Source organism: Microtus ochrogaster, chromosome X (assembly GCF_000317375.1).
Source record: "Microtus ochrogaster isolate Prairie Vole_2 chromosome X, MicOch1.0, whole genome shotgun sequence".
Lineage (NCBI taxonomy): Eukaryota > Metazoa > Chordata > Mammalia > Rodentia > Cricetidae > Microtus > Microtus ochrogaster.
Window position 1 is genome coordinate 56,290,129 of NC_022026.1, and position 18,111 is coordinate 56,308,239.

General features: G+C 42.2%; 1 pseudogene; it reads left to right on the top strand.

The window, feature by feature from the left end:
• Nucleotides 1-2,403: 2,403 nt before the first annotated feature.
• Nucleotides 2,404-3,262, top strand: LOC101991856 (annotated as a pseudogene).
• Nucleotides 3,263-18,111: the final 14,849 nt, after the last annotated feature.

Consider the following 18,111-nt stretch of genomic DNA (forward strand, 5'->3'; position numbering starts at 1 on the left):
GCTGACGAGGGAGGGGGACTTGATTGGGGGAGGGGGAGGGAAATGGGAGGCGGTGGCGGGGAAGAGACAGAAATCTTTAATAAATAAATAAAGAGTTAAAAACCACCATACTGACAAGTTTGTACCATGAAAGATTATAATACTGAACTAAATATTGATACAAATTTGTTTCAGGTAAAGTAAGTTCGCTTTTCACATAGATTATCACTTTGAAATTCAATCTTATCAAAGATACTTTTGCTGCAACTTAAAGATGTTGTTAAATTTGATTAGCCTAAAATTATACATTCAGCAAACAGAATGTCCAGCTTTTAAGTAAGTCCTAGCCACATTTTTAAAGATTTTATTTGAATGTGTGTGTATACATGTGCACACATGTAGTTGACTGCATGCATTCACACATATATGAATATAGTGCCTTTGGAGGCCGGAAGAGGGTGTCAGATCCCTTGCACTCAGAATTATAGGTGGTTGTGAGCTGCCTGACGTGGCTGCTGGAAACTAAACTCAGGTCCTATACAAAAATGGTACATAGTTTTGTACTGCTGAGCCACTCATTTCTCTACCCCCACAGGCCTGTGTTCTTTTTTTTTTTCCCAGAGTCGACACCGTTTATTACTGAACTGCACTTTCACCTTCACACAAACTATTTCAAAGAGCTGGAACAAGTGTAGGGGGAGGGGAGGGGAGGGACAGGTGCCCCTCAGAAGCCAGGACCCCCAATGGGCTTCCCCAGGCAAGAGCAGGGAGGGAGCATCAGGCTGTCAGTCTCTGGGCACCAGCTCTCCACATGCACGCGCACAGCAAGCCAGCAGCTCCTCACACATAAATACAGACACGCTTAACAAAAATAGTATATCATCTTCACAAGGAATAAAAACTAGTCTTGAATATGTACAGCAGAGAGCCCAGGGTAGCCAGAGCTGAGCTGGGACCTCCCAGGGATGAGACAGGCCAACAGGCCTGTGTTCTTAATCATTCAGATACATTAAAAAAAAGCACTATGTGCTATTTTCCTAAATTTAAGTATATTTTTGAGATTATAATGTAATTACATCATTTCCCCCTTTCCTTCTTCCAACCCCTATCATGTACCAACCCCCTTACTCAAATTCATGGCCTCTTTTTCTTCCATTGTTCTTATGCACACACACACACACACACACACACACACACACACACACACACACACACACACAGGGTAACTAGATTAGATCCCTTAGATCCCTCCTTAGGACACTCAGGTCTACTTGGCCAATAGTCAGAGGAAGCTCTTAAATCAGAGCCAAGATTGCTGCATATGTCACCTAGGCACAGCAAGAAGTATTATAAATTGCATACTTCCTATCTTGATCAAAGCCCTCCTTTGCAATATAATTTTTGTTATTATTCTAAAGACTTTACAATAAATGTTATGTAAATAAACAAAAGTATCTGACAACAGCATACAGCTAAGATACTATATCAATGTTTTGAAATTCAGTGTTCTGTTGTTTTATATAGAGGTTAATCCCTTTTGAAAGTTAGCATGGAGTTATTTTTTTCTTTGACAGATGCTAACCTGTGGGTAACTAACTGTATTAATGAGATAGTTGTTATTTGTGTTTGAAACAGAGTCCCACTATATTGCCCTAGCTGGCCTGAAGCTCTCTAAATATAGATCAGGTTAGTCTTGACCTCAGAGAGATCCATCTGCCCTTGCCTCTTGAGTGCTGGAGTTAAAGGACTGTGTAATATAATGTTTTATTAATCCTTTGAGAATTTCACAGAATATATTTTGATCTTATTTACCTCTTTCTCCTCCCCACAGCTCCTCCCCTATCTGCCCCTGATTTCTCACACGCATCTTAAGAAAATTAAGTCCAATTTATGCACCTACTCACAGGTGTAGGGCCCCTCAAAGAGAACAGACTCTCTCTTCCCCAGAGGCCATTAACTATCAATAGCCCTTCAGCTGTGAGAGGAGGCTCCCTTCCCTCCCCATGCTAGAATGTTGATTGCCTTGATCTTGTACAGGTCTTGTGCAGACCACCTTAGCCGCTATGAGTTCCTGAGCACAATGAAGACACTATTTCACTCCAGTCCTGCCCTCCTCTGGCTCTTAAAATCTTCCTGTCTCATTTGTGACAAAACACTGGAGAAAAACAACTCAATGGTTAAAACATTTATTTTGACTCATGTTTTCAATGGCTTTATTCCATTGTCAGATGGCTCCATTTCTTTTAGACTTGAAGTGAGGCAAATTATGATGATGAGAACATGTAGTCCTTATGGATGACTGGAGGTGGAGAGAACAAAGAGCCAGAGATGTACCTAGTAACATGCTCCTCAGGAGCAGGAGTTGGGGCGCTGAGTAGAGAGGAAGACTATACTCTCACTGTTAGTGAAACCACAGTTGTAGCCATGTCTGGGAGGCCCATGCTTTACTACTTCAATGCCCAGGGGCAGAATGGAGTACATAAAGTGACTCCTGGCTACTGCAGGGGTGGAGTTTGAATAGAAGTATCTGGAAACTTCAGAAGATTTGGAAGAGTTAATTAAAGATGGGTGTTTGATGTTTTAGCAACTGCCCATGGTGGAGACTGATGGGATGATACTCGTACAGAGCAGAGCAATTCTTAACTACATTGAAGGCGGATCGGATTAATACAGACAAATAGGTATAAGCTTATACAACTTTAATGTAAATAGCACACTCACACAACCAGAGTTCCCGCGATGCCCAGAAACAGAAAACAGGAAGGGGCTCCAGCGTCTGTGCCCCCCAATTTATAAACATTTGCCCGAGGCCGTCCCGCCCCCAAAAGGCGGGCTCTCTCTACACTACATTGCCACCAAATACAACCTCTATGGGACTGACGCAAAGGAGAGAGCCCTGGTTGACATGTATACAGAGGGTATTTTAGATCTGACTGAAATGACCATGCAGCTGGCACTATGTCCACCAGATGAAAAAGAAGCCAAGATTTCCTTGGCAAAAGACAGGACCAAAACACGGTACTTGCCTGCCTATGAAAAAGTCTTGAAGAGCTGTTGTTGGCAACAGGCTGACCAGGGTGGGCATTCACCTGCTGGAACTTCTTCCCTATGTTGAAGAGCTTGACTTTAGCCTTCTGACCCCTTTCTCCTGCGGTAGGCCCTGAAGAATAGAATCAGCAGCCTGGCGAATGTGAAGAAGTTCCTACAGCCTGGCACCCAGAGAAAGCTTCCCTATGATGAGAAAATAATTGAAAAGGCAAAGAAGGCTTTCAAGATTAAGTAAAGTTGAATTGATGGAGGCCACAGATACCAGTCTTTGATGTTTTGCAAAAATGAGAAGCTAGTGTGGGTCCTGGCTGTTGTGAGATAATAAGGATGAACACATGGTATGTGTATCTCACGTGATCAATTACTGCACTGGGATTGTGTGCATCACATTTGAAGAGGTCAGCAAACAATCATCGCTACAAATAAAAACAAAACTTGTAAAAACAAAGGAAAAAACTAAATAAAAGAAACACTAGCTAAAGAAAAAGAGTAACTAACATCAATGTAGAATAGACCAAAATTTTTAAAGTAAGATTATTTTTCAAGTGGAAGAAACAAAAAGAAAACTGGGTTGTTTTTTTTTTTTAAAGACTGCAAGTTTGGTGGACAGGCATTAGGTAGCTAGTGAAACAAATTTTCAAAAAGGAAAAAATAATGAAGAAAAAAGAAGACAAAATTTAAATAATGAGAGCAAATCTGGAGAGCAGGCTCAGAGGCAATACCCACTGTTGTTCTTGCAGAAGACCCAGGTTAGGGCCCAGCATCTACATGATATCTCATGACTATCTGTAACCCCAGCTCCAAAGAACCTGATGTTCTCCTCTGTGGTCACTGGACACCCGTGATACACATACATACCTGTAGGCAAAACACCTCAACGCATAAAATAACAATTTAAAATATTTTCATAGTAACAATAAAATAGAGGGAAAATACACATTCAAACAAAATAACAACAGAAAATATCTTTGAAATATTTTTCTATCTTCAACCAGGTGCCGTGACACACAACTTTAATCCCAGCACTTGGAAGGCAGAGCTACATGGATCTCTGTGAGCTCGATGTCAGCCTGGTCTACATAGTGAATTCTAGGATAGTCAGAGATACAGACTAGTGATGACCTGTCTCGAATAATGAAAAACAATATTCTTTTCTTCCCACCACTGGGATCCCATGACTTTACCCTTTATATGCAACATTAAATATCTAGGCCCAGTCCTGTCCTGCATAACTTCTGTTGAGGTCTAGCCTGGAGGGTCTTCCTAATCCTACTCTCTGTATACCCTCCCCCTTCCTCAGATCTAGCCTGGGCTCCACACCATCGCCCTGGTGTATTCTGGTGAGCTCCACTTCCACTGTCATCAGCCTCCAGCTCAGGCCAGGATGTACATCGTGCACACAAGTCCAGCCCCTACCCCAGCTGTGGGAAGCACAGAGGCCCTTATGCTCACAGATAAGCCCTGAGGAACCAGGAACGCTAAACACACAGGGTTGTCCCTTCAAAGAGAGGGATCCATGAACTGTTTCCCACCCAGGAGCCTGGGAACCAACGTAGTTAACAGCCTGGTGACCTTTGAGCTATCTGTGTATCAAAGACCACACCAGAGCCTCAACCAGACCCTTATCATGAGCTTGTCAATCTATAGAACCCATGTTTAGGGAAGATGCCACATGTATTTTACAAAGAGTTTTGATGTAGTCATGTCTTATGCTTTATTGTGCTCAGGGGATTAAGTTTATCACCAGGAATTTTTTTCACCAAATTGTGCTGCGCTTAAGTGTGCCTAAAGTAAATGACTCAGGGTCAGACCAAAAAAAAAAAAAACCAACTATACTCCTCTAGCTAATGGTGCAAACATTTATGAACTCATAAATGGATCCTCCATCACCCCAAGTTAAAGAAACATTCTCTTATTGTTATTCATGGATACTTTTCTCTTTCTACATTCACACGAGTCATACGACTAGACCCTATAGTAATCACTTCATTGCCTTTTATAATTTTCCCAATTCTGTGATGTTAACACTGTGTGCCTCAGTAATTCTGTTCCTCTAGAGAATCTTGAGGAGCTGGGGAGAGAATGGACTATGATAAAAATATATTATGTGAAATTATCAGAGAATAAATAAAACATTAAAATTTATTTACATGCATACAAATTGTATATATGTATATAGTTTTATTTGGGGAAAAATTTAGCTATGCAATCAACTTTAGAAAAATATCTTAGTTTCTTTTATGGAGTTGGTATTGTATAAAAGTTAATGGCCATTTTGTTTAGAAATGTTAAGCTTATTTTTATTCTATTTATATATGAATATACACTAGGGTAAATATACAATGTATTATCTACTTTGTTTTTATTATAAGAACTAATAAGTATTCTCCAAATGATCCTATAAGGTGATATCTGTATGTTTATTCCAGCACTATTCACAATAACTAAGACAATGGCATCAATCTAGGTGTTTGGATGAATGGGTAGAGAGAAATGTGATCATGTCTGGATGAATGGATAAAGAAAAACATGATCATATAGATAAACTATAGATACATTAGCTGTAAGAGAATGAAACTGGAAAACATTAAGTTTTATTAAACAAATCAGAAACAAGAAGGCAAATATCCTACTGTAGAATGGCCCTCAGTAGAGATTAGGAAGGTAGGCATATGGTTGATAAACACCAGATTTGATAAGTGTGCATTACGTGAATTGTCAAATATCACATAGAACCCCTATTAATATGTAATATTAATATTGTTGAAATTATAAAAATCACCTACCTGTTCATAACTTGTGGCTGTTTGTAAATCCCAATGGCTGTTTTACACATGGGCAGATATGGCAGGGAAAAACCTAGAAAAGGAATTCATTACCTAAAAGTAGTCAGGACCTTTTCACTCTGACCAACCTCATAATTAAACACTCAGTTTAAGTGCATGTACCCTATTGGGTCACAAACCTAACTGCTTGTATTGAATGTATGTTACACTGATATGTCATGGTCATCCTCAGGATTTGATTTTTCTACTTTAAGAGTTTACCTTAGATCTGGAGGAATGGGTCAGTGGTTAAGACTTTTGTTGCCCTTATAAAGAACCAGAGTTCAGTTCCTAGCATCCATGTCAGATATCTTACAACTGCGTTTAACTCCAGACCCAGGGAAGCCATTATCCTCTTCTGGCCTCAGAGTGCACTACACTCATGTGCACACACACACACACACACACACACACCCATGCACACGCACACAGTCTATCTAATTTTTTATCTAATATACATGGGAAATAGAAGAACACAAGGTCTCCTGAGTAAATTGGGAATGTGGGGATCATGGGAGAGGGCATAAGGGGAGGGGGGAGGAAGGGAGGAGAGAGGAGAAAAAATATAGCTCAATAAAAGCAATAAAAATTATATCTATGGTCCTTCTTTCTTTTGACCAGTTTTTTGCTATAAAGGCAGTACCAATGTCTGATATTATGTTTAGAACATTTCCAATATGTAACATAATTTAAGACTCACCAGATACTATCATATACATTTGTTAATCACATGGAGATGTGCTGTAGGACAGTGGTTTTACCATGTAAAGATTTGTTTCTTGTACTTGTTTAATAAAATGCTGATTGGTCAGTAGCCAGGCAGGAAGTATAGCTGGGGCAGCCAGGCAGGAAGTAGAGGCGGGACAATGAGAATAGGACAATTCTGGGAAGAGGAAAGAGTCAGTCTGCAGTTGTCACCCAGATGCAGAGGATGCAGATGACTATGCCTCGCTGATGAGAGGTACCAAACCACCTGGCTAACACAGACAAGAATAATGGGTTAAGATGTAGGCTGTAAGAATTAGTTAATAAGAAGCCTGAGCTACTAGGCCAACCAGTCTATAATTAATGCAGACCTCTGTGTGTTTCTTTGGGACTAAATGGCTGCAGGATCAGGCAGGACAGAAACCTCCGTCAACAAGTGGTGCCCAATGTGTGGACAAATGCATCCACAGAAAACCTGAGAGAGCTTGGGAAATAATTCCAGACACAAAATAACAGCATTAAGCATGGCTTCTTGGTAGCAGCAATTTCTCAGGTTTGTTCTGTTTGCTAGAGCTAAGTGTATCTTATTTAAGAGAGACTTCCTGACTCAGCTTTAGAGGCAAACACCTTGCAGCTCTTTTAAGAGGCCCTACCACCAAACACTTAAATGGTGTTTATAACTAGCTGATAGCATGCTTCTTGGTGGTGGCAGGGACCTTGAAACTCCATAGAGTGTGGCAATAAATATGGCTCTGGTCAATACTTCTGCCATGAGGCTATACTCTCAGAAAGCTAAGAAATGAGTTGAATTCAGCTGTCAAAACCATGACTTTAATCCTAGCCATATCACTTAGCAAATTAAAGACTCATGTAGTCAGAAAAAGAGAGATATACAGTAAAGATAGATTCAAAGATGAAGAAAACCTCTAAATGGTTTACAGTGTGTTTAAAAATATATGTGGACTTGGGAGAGAAAAGAAAAGGATAAAGTCCTTAAAATAAAAAAGAAAGAAAGAGAGTAGTTGGGTGTGGTAGCACACACCTTTAATCCCAACAGTTGGGAGGCAGAAGCAGGCGGATCTCTGTGAGCTCAAGGTGTGCTGGCACATACCTTTAATCCCAGCACTTGGGAGGCAGAGGCAGGCAGATCCCTGTGAGTTCAAGGACAGCCTGGTCTACAGAGTGAGTTCCAGGACAGCCAAAGATAAACCGAGAAACCCTGTCTCAAAAAGTCAAAATAAAAATAGAAGAAATTGAGTTTAAAATAAAGTCACGTAAAGATGGAAAATACACGGAGAGTCTGGATACTGTATGTTATTGTGTTGTCTTTGAATTGTTTGAATGCTGAGGAAGAAGCAACAGCTGCTAAAAGACATTTGATACAAATGCTGCTGATTAATCTAACATATGTATTTTGAAAATGCCTTGACTTCAAAATTTAAGTTAAAATGTATGTTACTTTGGAGAAGAAGTTTTGATTTTGTTTCCACAGGAAATGAGAGGCTGTATGGATTCATTTGGGCTAAGAAAAATCAGGGTTAACCAAGGAAGATCCCCTGAAGAATCTCCAATAGGAGCAGATGGTCCAGATGATCCAAGATTTCAGAGGACCTCTGTTGGAGATTCCTCTGAGTTCTGCATTCAGAACAGTTTCAAGACTGCTGGCTGAGATGATCAAACGTCACAGAACATTCCATTCAGGACTTGACCGTAATTGAAAATTTTCTTTAGGTCTCCATAAGATTACTAGCACCCCCAATAAGCAGGAAGTATCCTGGAAAACTATGCCCACATTCCCAAAAAAATGGATTATGGATGTTTGCCTTTGTTTAGAATGTTGGTTACAAGTTGTTATGGATAATGGTCAGGAGAAAAGCCAAACAAAGGATATCAGATTCAGAGTTCTTGTGTGTTTTTTTAAAGGGGGGAGAAGTGCTGAGGGACAATGGTCTTTTATCCTGTTACTTGTATTATTTTTAATAAACGCTGAGTGTCCCATAGCCAGGCAGAAAATATGGGCCGGGTGACCAGGCAGGAAGTAGAGGCAAGGCAAGCAGAACAGAAGAATTGCAGGAAGAGAAAAGATTCAGTCTACAGCCATCACCCAGACGCAGAGGAAGCAAGATGTGACTGTCTCGACAAAAAAGGTACCAAGCCACGTGGCTAACACAGGCAAGAATTATGGGCTAATATAAATTATAAGAATTAATAAGAAGCCTGAGTTACTAAGCCAATCACTTTATAATTAATGTAGACCTCTGTGTGTTTCTTTGGGAATGAATGACTGAGGGACCTGGTGGGACAGAAACCCCACAGAGATGGCAGCAACATATCATTAAATGTTATCTGCAGAAGTCAGTGTAGAAGCCAATAGTATCTTCAAGAGGCAGGGAGGCTGGGGTGTGGCTCAACGTAAAGCATTTGCTTAGCATATTTGAGGCCATGGGTTCCATCTTCAGCACCACGAAACCAAAGCGTAGGCTGTAAATAGCTACCCCATTTTCCATAAATGGCTAGGTCTTGTACCTTTGCATATGTGTTCCTACCCCCTTCTCACTTGGCTTTGTTCTGTTAGTCTAACATTTGTCAAACTTTCAGGCTTTGTGTTCTGGAATGACTGCATCTTGGTTTGGGGGCCTGGTTCTGAATTGCAGATCAATTACTATATCTTGTGCAATGCTAAATGGGGTACATAATGTGGTCATGTATGACAAGTTCTGTGTCCAGTACCCCAGGAAGCACCATAGGCTTCTGGCCACATGGTATTGTCACCACTTAATCGTATACTCGTTAGTCACTGACACTGGGAGCTTAAATGGCTCATTGAGAATGACTGATACAAGTGGAAAGGTAGTTCGTGCAGTCTGTATAATCATTTTCTTATGTTTGTTTGTCTCTGTTATCACTAGAAAACATCCTCTCAAACCCAGTCAGACAATACCTTTTGCTAACCATATTTCATTTCTGACAATACCTAGCCAGCCAAACAGACACTTGGGGCTGTGTCTGCTGCTGCTGCTACTGCTGCAAACCAGATGCTGGATTGAACCAGACGAAATGAACTTGAGACATGAAAAATGCCAAATTGACCGTCTAGTCACTCCTTCCATGAAGAAGTCATGTATAACCTTCTCCCTTATTACCAACCCCTTGCTCTGTTTTATAACTCATCTTTATTAAATTTGTTTTACATCTCAACCGCAGCTTCCTCTCCTCCCATTTCCTCCCCCATCTCCCTCCATCCACTCCTCCTCTATTTCTATTCAGAAAAGGGCAGGCCACCTAAGGATATCAACAAAACATGGCATATCAAGATGCAGTAAGATTAAGTACCCCCCTCTCTGCTTTAAGACTAGGTAAGGTGACCCAGTATGAGGAATAAGGTCCCAAAAGCCAGCCAAAGCATTAGGGACAGTCCCTGCTTCCACTGTTAGGAGTCTTACAAGTAGACCAAGCTACACGACTGTCACATATAAGTAGAGGGTCTACCTCAGTCCCGTGCAGACTCCCTGGTTGTCAATTCAGACTCTGTGAGCTCCTAGGACCCCAGGTTTGTTGTTTCTGTGGGCTTTCTTGTGATATACTTGACCTCCTCTGGCTTCTACAATCCTTCCTCCCTCTATTAAGCTCAGCCTAATGTTTGGCTGTGGGTCTCTGGAGCTGTTTCCATCAGTTGCTGGATGAAGGCTCTCTGATGACAACTGGGTAGTCACCAATCTATGAATATAGCAGAATATTGTTTGGCATCATTACACTGACATTTTTTTTCTCCAATCGTGTGTGGTTCTATCCATCCAGTTTCTGGTTCCTGGTAATTCAGGCAGTGTAAGGAATGGACTTACTTTTGTGGCATGGGTCTCAAGCTGTGCCAGTCATTGGTTGGTCACTCCCACAATCTCTGCACCACCTTTACCCCAGCACATCCCATAGGCAGTATAGACTGTAGGCCAGAGGTTGTGTGTCCGGCTTGGTGTTCTAGTCCACCCACTGGAAGTCTTGCCTGGTCACAGGAGATGGCCAGTTCAGGCTACCTATCCACTATTTCTAGAAGTCTTAGCTGGGGTCATCCTTGTAAATTCCTGGGTGTTTCCTTCCAACCCCTTGCTCTTAAAAGCACTTCCATTCTTTGTTCAGACTAGAAGCTTATCTGTGAGCCAACACTCCTAGTTTCTCCTTATTCTCTGTACAAAGAATAGCATTCCCTTCATTGTGATTCTCAATTCTGTTATTGAGTCCATTATTCTGTGAGGAAGACAGAACACAGTTGGAATTAGAAATTACTACTTCTGCTGCACTTTCCCATGGACTGAGATATGCCTCCCTGTTATCTTCCATTTCTTGGCTTTCCTAACCTGTTTTACTGATGTCGTGTGACTGGGCTGGAGGAGCAAGGCAGGCTCTCAGTGGTGCACTTATCCATATAGTGCTATTATAATTGTGAATTCTCCCCATTTGGAATACCATTGAGAAGCAAGAGAAGTGTTACACATACTTAACACATCTCTTCTTGCAATTCATTTAGCAGCACTTGCACATGCATTGGCCCCAGACGAACTACGCCAAAATTACATCATTCCCTTGTATGATCTGAGTCAGTTCCAAATCTAGTTAAAGCCATTTTCCCAACATGCTCATGGGTTTAGCTCAACTCCACAGTAACTTGTTTCTCAGTTTCCAGAAGAGCTGAGAAGGTTTTGTTGTTGTTAGATTTATTTGTTCTATGTGTATGAGTGTTTTGCATGTATGTCTGTACACCACCACATGGGTGCCTGGTGCCCATGGAATTCAGGGGAGCAAGCATCCTTGAACTGGAGTTATTGACAGTTGTGAGAAGTATGGGAATGCTGGGAACTGAACACAGGTCCTCTACAAGAAAAAGTTTTCTTAACTGCTGAGCCTCTAGCCCCAGAGATGTGTAGTTTTGACAATATGGTTATAAAATCCCCAGCATTCCCTGACTAGAGTGTCCTGATCTTGCTTTCTCTTGCAGGGGGGATCTAGGTCCAGTCTGCACTGAAATCAGTGAGTAAGCCTCAGTGCTGCTATCACAGACCTCAGGGGGAGGTTCTGCTTCCTCTCAGTTCTTCTCCCATTTGTACACAGTGCATCCAAAGGCTGGCCAGGGATTCCTCTACAGAATCTCTCCTTTTTTTAGCCCTTTTGTGGCCTGACAACAAGACAGGCTTTTTCTCATGCAAAAAAAATTACTTTATCTTTGGGTCCCTCCTGCACAGTAGCCATGTCCACAGAACCTTTAAGTGGTGTCATTTTCTTCTTTATCCCAAGGTACTTTTTCCTAGTCCTGGATACAGGACTAGGAAGTTTGTTTCCCCAAAGCTAAGTACTTTTCTAGGGGCCATCTCTGGGTCACAAGAGATTTTATTATCCCTTCTAGTCTGGTGGTGCCAACTAAAAAAAAAACATTGTATCAAGCCCTGTATGGCTGTCTTGTCCTTTTTGTTTGTTTTTTGAGGCAGGGCTTCTCTGTGTAGCCCTGGCTGTCCTGGAACTCACTCTGTAGATCAGGCTGGCCTAGAACTCAGAGATCTGCTTGCCTCTGCCTCTTGAGTGCTGGGGTTAAAGGCGTGTGCTACCATCTCCTGGCTTTTCTTGTCCTTTGATACCACATATTCGCTATTACAAACCCAGGTTGGATCTATAATGGTGAAATGAGAGTAAGGTCACCACAGTGGTGGGGAGAAGGATCGTTGTTCTCTGAGGCAAGGCAGGGGCCATACATGGAAAATGTGGTCCTCTCCAATTTTAGACTCCTGTCTCTCCAGCTAAGTTGAGGGTAATGGACTTTGAATGAATAAATGTTCCTTTATTCTTCACTCTCCCCACTACTCTTTAGTCCCCCCTACAAGATATTAGAGTCAAGAATGCATGAGTGTCTCCATGAACATGTAACCACAGTGATCTTGGGCTCTGAGCACTACGCAACTATGTTCTTTCTGTCAAGCAATGAGCTTGGAAACCATGCATAGTGGCATATGCCTGTAATTCTACTCAGGAAACTAAGGCCGAAGATTGTGAGTTGAAGAACAGGCTGGGTTACACAGCAAGACTTACCGAAAAGAAAAATATAAGCCTTGAGTACAGCTCCCATCTTTAGCAGGGGCTAGGAGCCTGCAGAGATTCCCTCTTCCACTTCCTGCAGTTCCTGGGCAGCTCAGGGGTGGGGGAGGCAGCAAATGCAGATGAGCTGTCTGTGCTGAGGGGATTGGTTGTGTCAAGTGTGGATGCCTTGGGCTCTCCTGATGTGGCTGGTTGCTGGTCCCTCATCCCCCTCCATCTCTCCCTGTGCAGAGCCAGAGGGTGAGGTCAGCAGAGGGAAGGGGAAGGTCCAGCAGCACTACCACCCCTGCCGCCTTTGAGGACCACTACCTACTCAGCCAGGGAGTCCACGGCTGACTGAGAGCTGAGGCTAGCGTGCAGTGTTGAGTCTGAGGCCTGAAATCCTACCTTGGGAAAGTACTCCATCTTCTTCCCTGCCCTCAGTCACTCTGCGACTCCAGTGCTAGAGCCTACTTTTTCCTTCCTCAGAGATGGAAGGACAGTAGGCAGGAGTCTCTGCCGTGGCACTCTGATATTCTTTCACATAAGCAAAGTCTTAAATTGTAGGTGTGTGAAGTGGGGGCTCCTCATGAAGCTCAGACTGGCCTCAAACCTATATACCACATATCTATCTAACTTTATTTAATCCAAGTCATGGCTGAATAGCATCCTTCCTAAATATGAACTGATGGGAGGCCTGTGAGGTGCATGGAACAAAACCATTTCCCCTTGCTTTCCTGACTCTCCCGAGAGGCTGTGCAGGAGATACTTGTTTCTCTCCTGGTTCTGATAAGGTGTGGTGTCTGGCATTACCTTCTTCAGAACTGTAATGAAGAACACTGGGTAGCTGAAGTATGGAATTGCCTCCTCAGTCCTGGGGTATGCCACGGTTTGTGTTGTTACAATGTGACCTCCTTTGTGGTGATGTCATTCTTCTTAATGTATGAGACAAGAGCTGTGGGGAATTGGCATGTTTTATTATGCTGCCATTTATTGTCCTTATTAATAATAAACAGCTTGAATCTGAAATGGCTTATTGTCCTGAAGATAAACATATATTATTGTGTTCTGTCTCCAGCACAGTAATTTTAGCAGTATTCCCCACAGACCTTAGAAATGCCCCCCAAACAGCCCAGTCACAAACTGGCCCCTCAGCTAGCTCCCCTCTAGATCTTTTGTCTGGAACCACTCACTTCCCTGGAAGGACTCAGTGCCGGTCCATTGTCCCAGCCTCTCCCGAGGCCTCACAAGCATGGCCTGGAATTTAGTAGTAATTCTGTGCTCAGCATCTCCTCGCACTCTCCACATCCACACCTCTCTTTTGCTTTCTTTCTGTCCCACTCTGATACATAGCTCTATCGAATATATCCCTATTCGGAATGCATTCTGCCTTTTCTATATCTCAGCCAGGTTGCTGCAGAGAAAGGAAGAAAATAGCTAAGCAAATTCTTGACTACTGATTCTGTAAAGCCTTGATCCTCAGTGGGCATTCCCCCATACAGTGAGACATTCTTCCTTTAAGATTGGATTAACTAACTTTCTTCAGTTTAAGAAGGGAGATATACATTTAAACCATATTTTAGCAAAGAAGCCAAGAACCATTTAGATTTAGAAAAATGATAGGAAGTAGAAACATAAACTAAAATAATTTAATCCTTACTAATTTTCAGCATATCAAAACTGTGTGCACACACACATATATATGGAGAGAGAAACAGAGACAGAGACAGAGAGAGAGAGAGAGAGAGAGAGAGAGATCAGGAAGTCTTAACTACAAAAAATGTTTGTGTCACTATGGATTCTGAAGAAACGATAACCTTGGTAAAACCTAGGCTGAGATGTCAAGCTCACATATTGGTCTGAAAATCAGAAAAGAGAATAAAATACAGCCTCTCCCCACTTTGCCCCCCCAAGTATCTGGCAAGGTTCCAAAATCCTGTTGCATCATATTTTACAAGAGTAAAGAATTGTCTGTGTAGGATTTAGGCAAATAGACCTATTCGTATTTCCTGTAGTTGAGAGCACCACATAGACAATGGCATATTTCCTAGGAAAGGAAACTGTTCCATGATTGGAAAACAAAGATACATGAGAGACTAGCAGAAAAAGCGACCAAAAGCCACAGAAGAAGAACATATCTCAATGATGGAGTATTGGTAGATAAAGAACTTGAAATATTAGATCCCCCAACTCCACACTTCTGCTCCCAATTTTAAATATGAACAGCAGAGGGTCAAAAGGGGAAGGGGTCATCAAGTAAATAAAATTAAGTGTCTACCACCCAATGTGATAGTGAAAGAAAGGATCAACATTAGAAACAAAGTACATCTTATACCTTTAAAGTGGTGGGTCTGATTCTGTACTGTTAACGCAGGTAAGTTTAGAAATGGTGTTGATATAGGTAAGTTTAGAAATGGTTGTAAATGGAAAAGCCCAAACATTTCTATTTTCTTTTTTTAACAAACGTATTTATTTTACATCTCAATCACAGTTTTCCTCCCTCCCTCCTCCCCACTTCCCCTCTGTCTCCCACCCACTCCTTTTCCTCTGTTTCTCTTCAGAAAAAGGGCAGGCCTCCCATGGATATCAACAAAACATGGCATGTAAAGTTGGAGTAGGACTCAGCACATCCCCTTGTGTTAAGACTGGGCATGGTAACTCAGTATGAGGAATAGGTCTCCCCCACCCCCCAAAAAAATATAAACCAGAAAAAGGGTCAGTGACAAGCCGTGCTCCCATGTTAGGAGTCCCACAAAAACACCAAGCTACAACTGTCACATATAAGTAAAGGGCTTCAGTTGGTCCTATGCTTGCCCACTGGTTGTTGGTTCAGACTCTGAGAGTTCCTATGAGCCAGGTTAGTTAGTTCTGTGGGTTTTCTTGTAATGTCCTTGGCCCCTCTGGCTCACACAATCCTTCCTCTCCCTCTTCTGCAGGATTCCTTGAATTCAGCCTAATGTTTGACTGCGGGTCTCTGCATCTGTTTCTATCAGTTGTTGTGTGATGCCTCTCTGATGACAATTGGGCTACACACCACTCCATGAGTAGAGCAGAATATTGTTAGGCATCACTGTGTTGATCTTTTTTCGATCGTGTTTGGTTCTACCCTAGGTCTCCATGCCATCCAGCCTCTGGGTCCTGGCATTCCAGGCAGTGTCAGGGGTGAAGCCCAAATATTTCTAAGTTGAATAATCATATCTGCCCGAGAGTAAACTAACTCTTCCAGCCACCTGGTGGCAGTATACTCTGTTCAGTGTTGAGGGGTGTAAGGTTTCTGTCCATTTGCCATGTGTTGTTTCATGGTCCTCTGTATGTGGGTGTTTCTCCATATCCTGTTCTCTCTGACTAGAACCATACTTGAAGAATCATGTCCATCAAATGAAAACGAGGCACTTTTTGTTACCCCGTCTATGGTGTCTCACCTTTAGCATATGTAGAATTTCTCCCTTGTATTCCGTTAGTATTGATGTCTTAGTGTCATCCACATCAAATAGTCCCTTCACTTCTTCCATATCTGCCTTCTCAAATATGGTTAGCTCATCAAGAGCAAGAATCTAAGTTCAACTAATCCTGAGGTTTCCAAATTAGAAAGCAGAGGCCAGATAGATTGTGAAAGCTCAGGGATTGTTCAAGAACATGTTTTTAGGTTTATGTAAAGAAAAATCAATGTCTTTATTATAAAGATGTAATTATATGTTTATACTTCACCCATCAAGGTTAATTCAATTCTTTTATTTTTTCCTGCTAGATGTGCTCTGTTTTGACATAACAGAATGTAAATGTCTACAATAAATGCATGTTTCTACTTCCTGTTCTAATGTTTCTTATGGCCCTTATGTTTCTATAATTCCTCCCAAAGTGGAACATGTTGTCATCATTGGCAACATTCTTCATCCCGTTCAGTAACATGAAGCTTAAATTATATCTTGTTTAGTACAAATGTGACTTGATATTTTGGCTTTTCATGTTAAACATTCTAATCACCTGTGAATTTAGAGACCTTAGCAGACTATGGAACTTGGCTACACTTATGTAGCTAGGGAACAGAGAAGGAATATCAATTCCAGAGCCCATTCCCTCACTATTTTTCCAGGTCTCCTCAACTGCACATCTCCAATGATGGACCTTAAGTTTTCCAAAATGCCTCATTTGGTGAAACCACTAGGCTTGAAGTAGTAAATGGTAGCTGATATAAATATAGGCTTCTTCCACCCTCCCCAAGTCCTCCTAGATGGGAGCCTGTCATCTTCACCTCTATGCAGTGATGCTTCGAGTGAATGAGAAAGGAGGACTCAATAGGCACAAAAGATAAGGAAAGGAAGCTGGGTAGTGGTGGTGCACACCATTAATCCCAGCACTTGGGAGGCAGAGGAAGGCAGATCTCCATGGGTTCAAGGTCAGCCTGGTCTACAGAGTGAGATCCACATTAGGCTGTAAAGCTACAGAGAAACCCTAAAAAAACCCAAAAAGACAAGGAATGGGAGTGTGGAGCACAGGGAGTCAACACATAGGTAGACTAGAGCATGGAGCATGGTGGGTGACAGAAATAACAATACACTAGACATTTCTAAGCTAGAGACAGAGACCCATATTAGAGCACTGCACTGACCTCCCAAGGTCCAAATGAGGAGCAGAAGGAGGGAGAGCATGAGCAAGGAAGTCAGGACCACAAGGGGTGCATCCACACGCTGAGACAGTGGGACTGATCTAATGGGAGCTCACCAAAGCAAGCTGGACTGGGACTGATGGAGCATATGATCAAACCAGACTTTCTGAACATATCAGACAAGGAGGGCTGACTGAGAAGCCAAGGACAATGGCACTGGGTTTTGATCCTACTGCACGTACTGGCTTTGTGGGAGCCTGGCCAGTTTGGATGTTCACCTTCCTGGACCTGGAAGGAGGGGGAAGGACCTTGGACTTACCACAGGGCAGGGAACCCTGACTGCTCTTTGGACTGAAGAGGGAGGGAGAAGAGGATGGGGGAGGGGGAGGGAAATATGAGGAGGTGGAAATTTTTAAGTAAAAATAAAAATAAAAAATGAAAGACAATTTTGAAATTTTCCTCATGAAGAAACGACAAATGAATGATGTAAATATTAAGAATTATAGGATGTGTGCATACTGAAACATTAGATGATATCCTGTTAAGAAGTACAGCTGTTTTGTTTTGATGTCTAGGTTTTTATAAAGTCAGAGATAGAGACGGCAAGAGGAATAGTGTGTAAGATGGCGAGAATTTGAACCCTGATCACTGCTTGTTGCCTCCTGCATAGTGGACCATGAAGTCAGCCATGATGCCTGAGCTGGAGAAGGCAGAGTGGTCTTGCAGTGTCGGGGAGAAGATGAGATGAGGAGGTGATGGAGACAGTGAGAAGAGTAGGGGATAGAGACAGTGAGATGTGAAGGGGATGTAGATGCTGAGATGAGGAGGGATGGAGATGCTGAGATGAGGAGGGGATGGAGATGCTGAGATGAGGAGGGATGGAGATGCTGA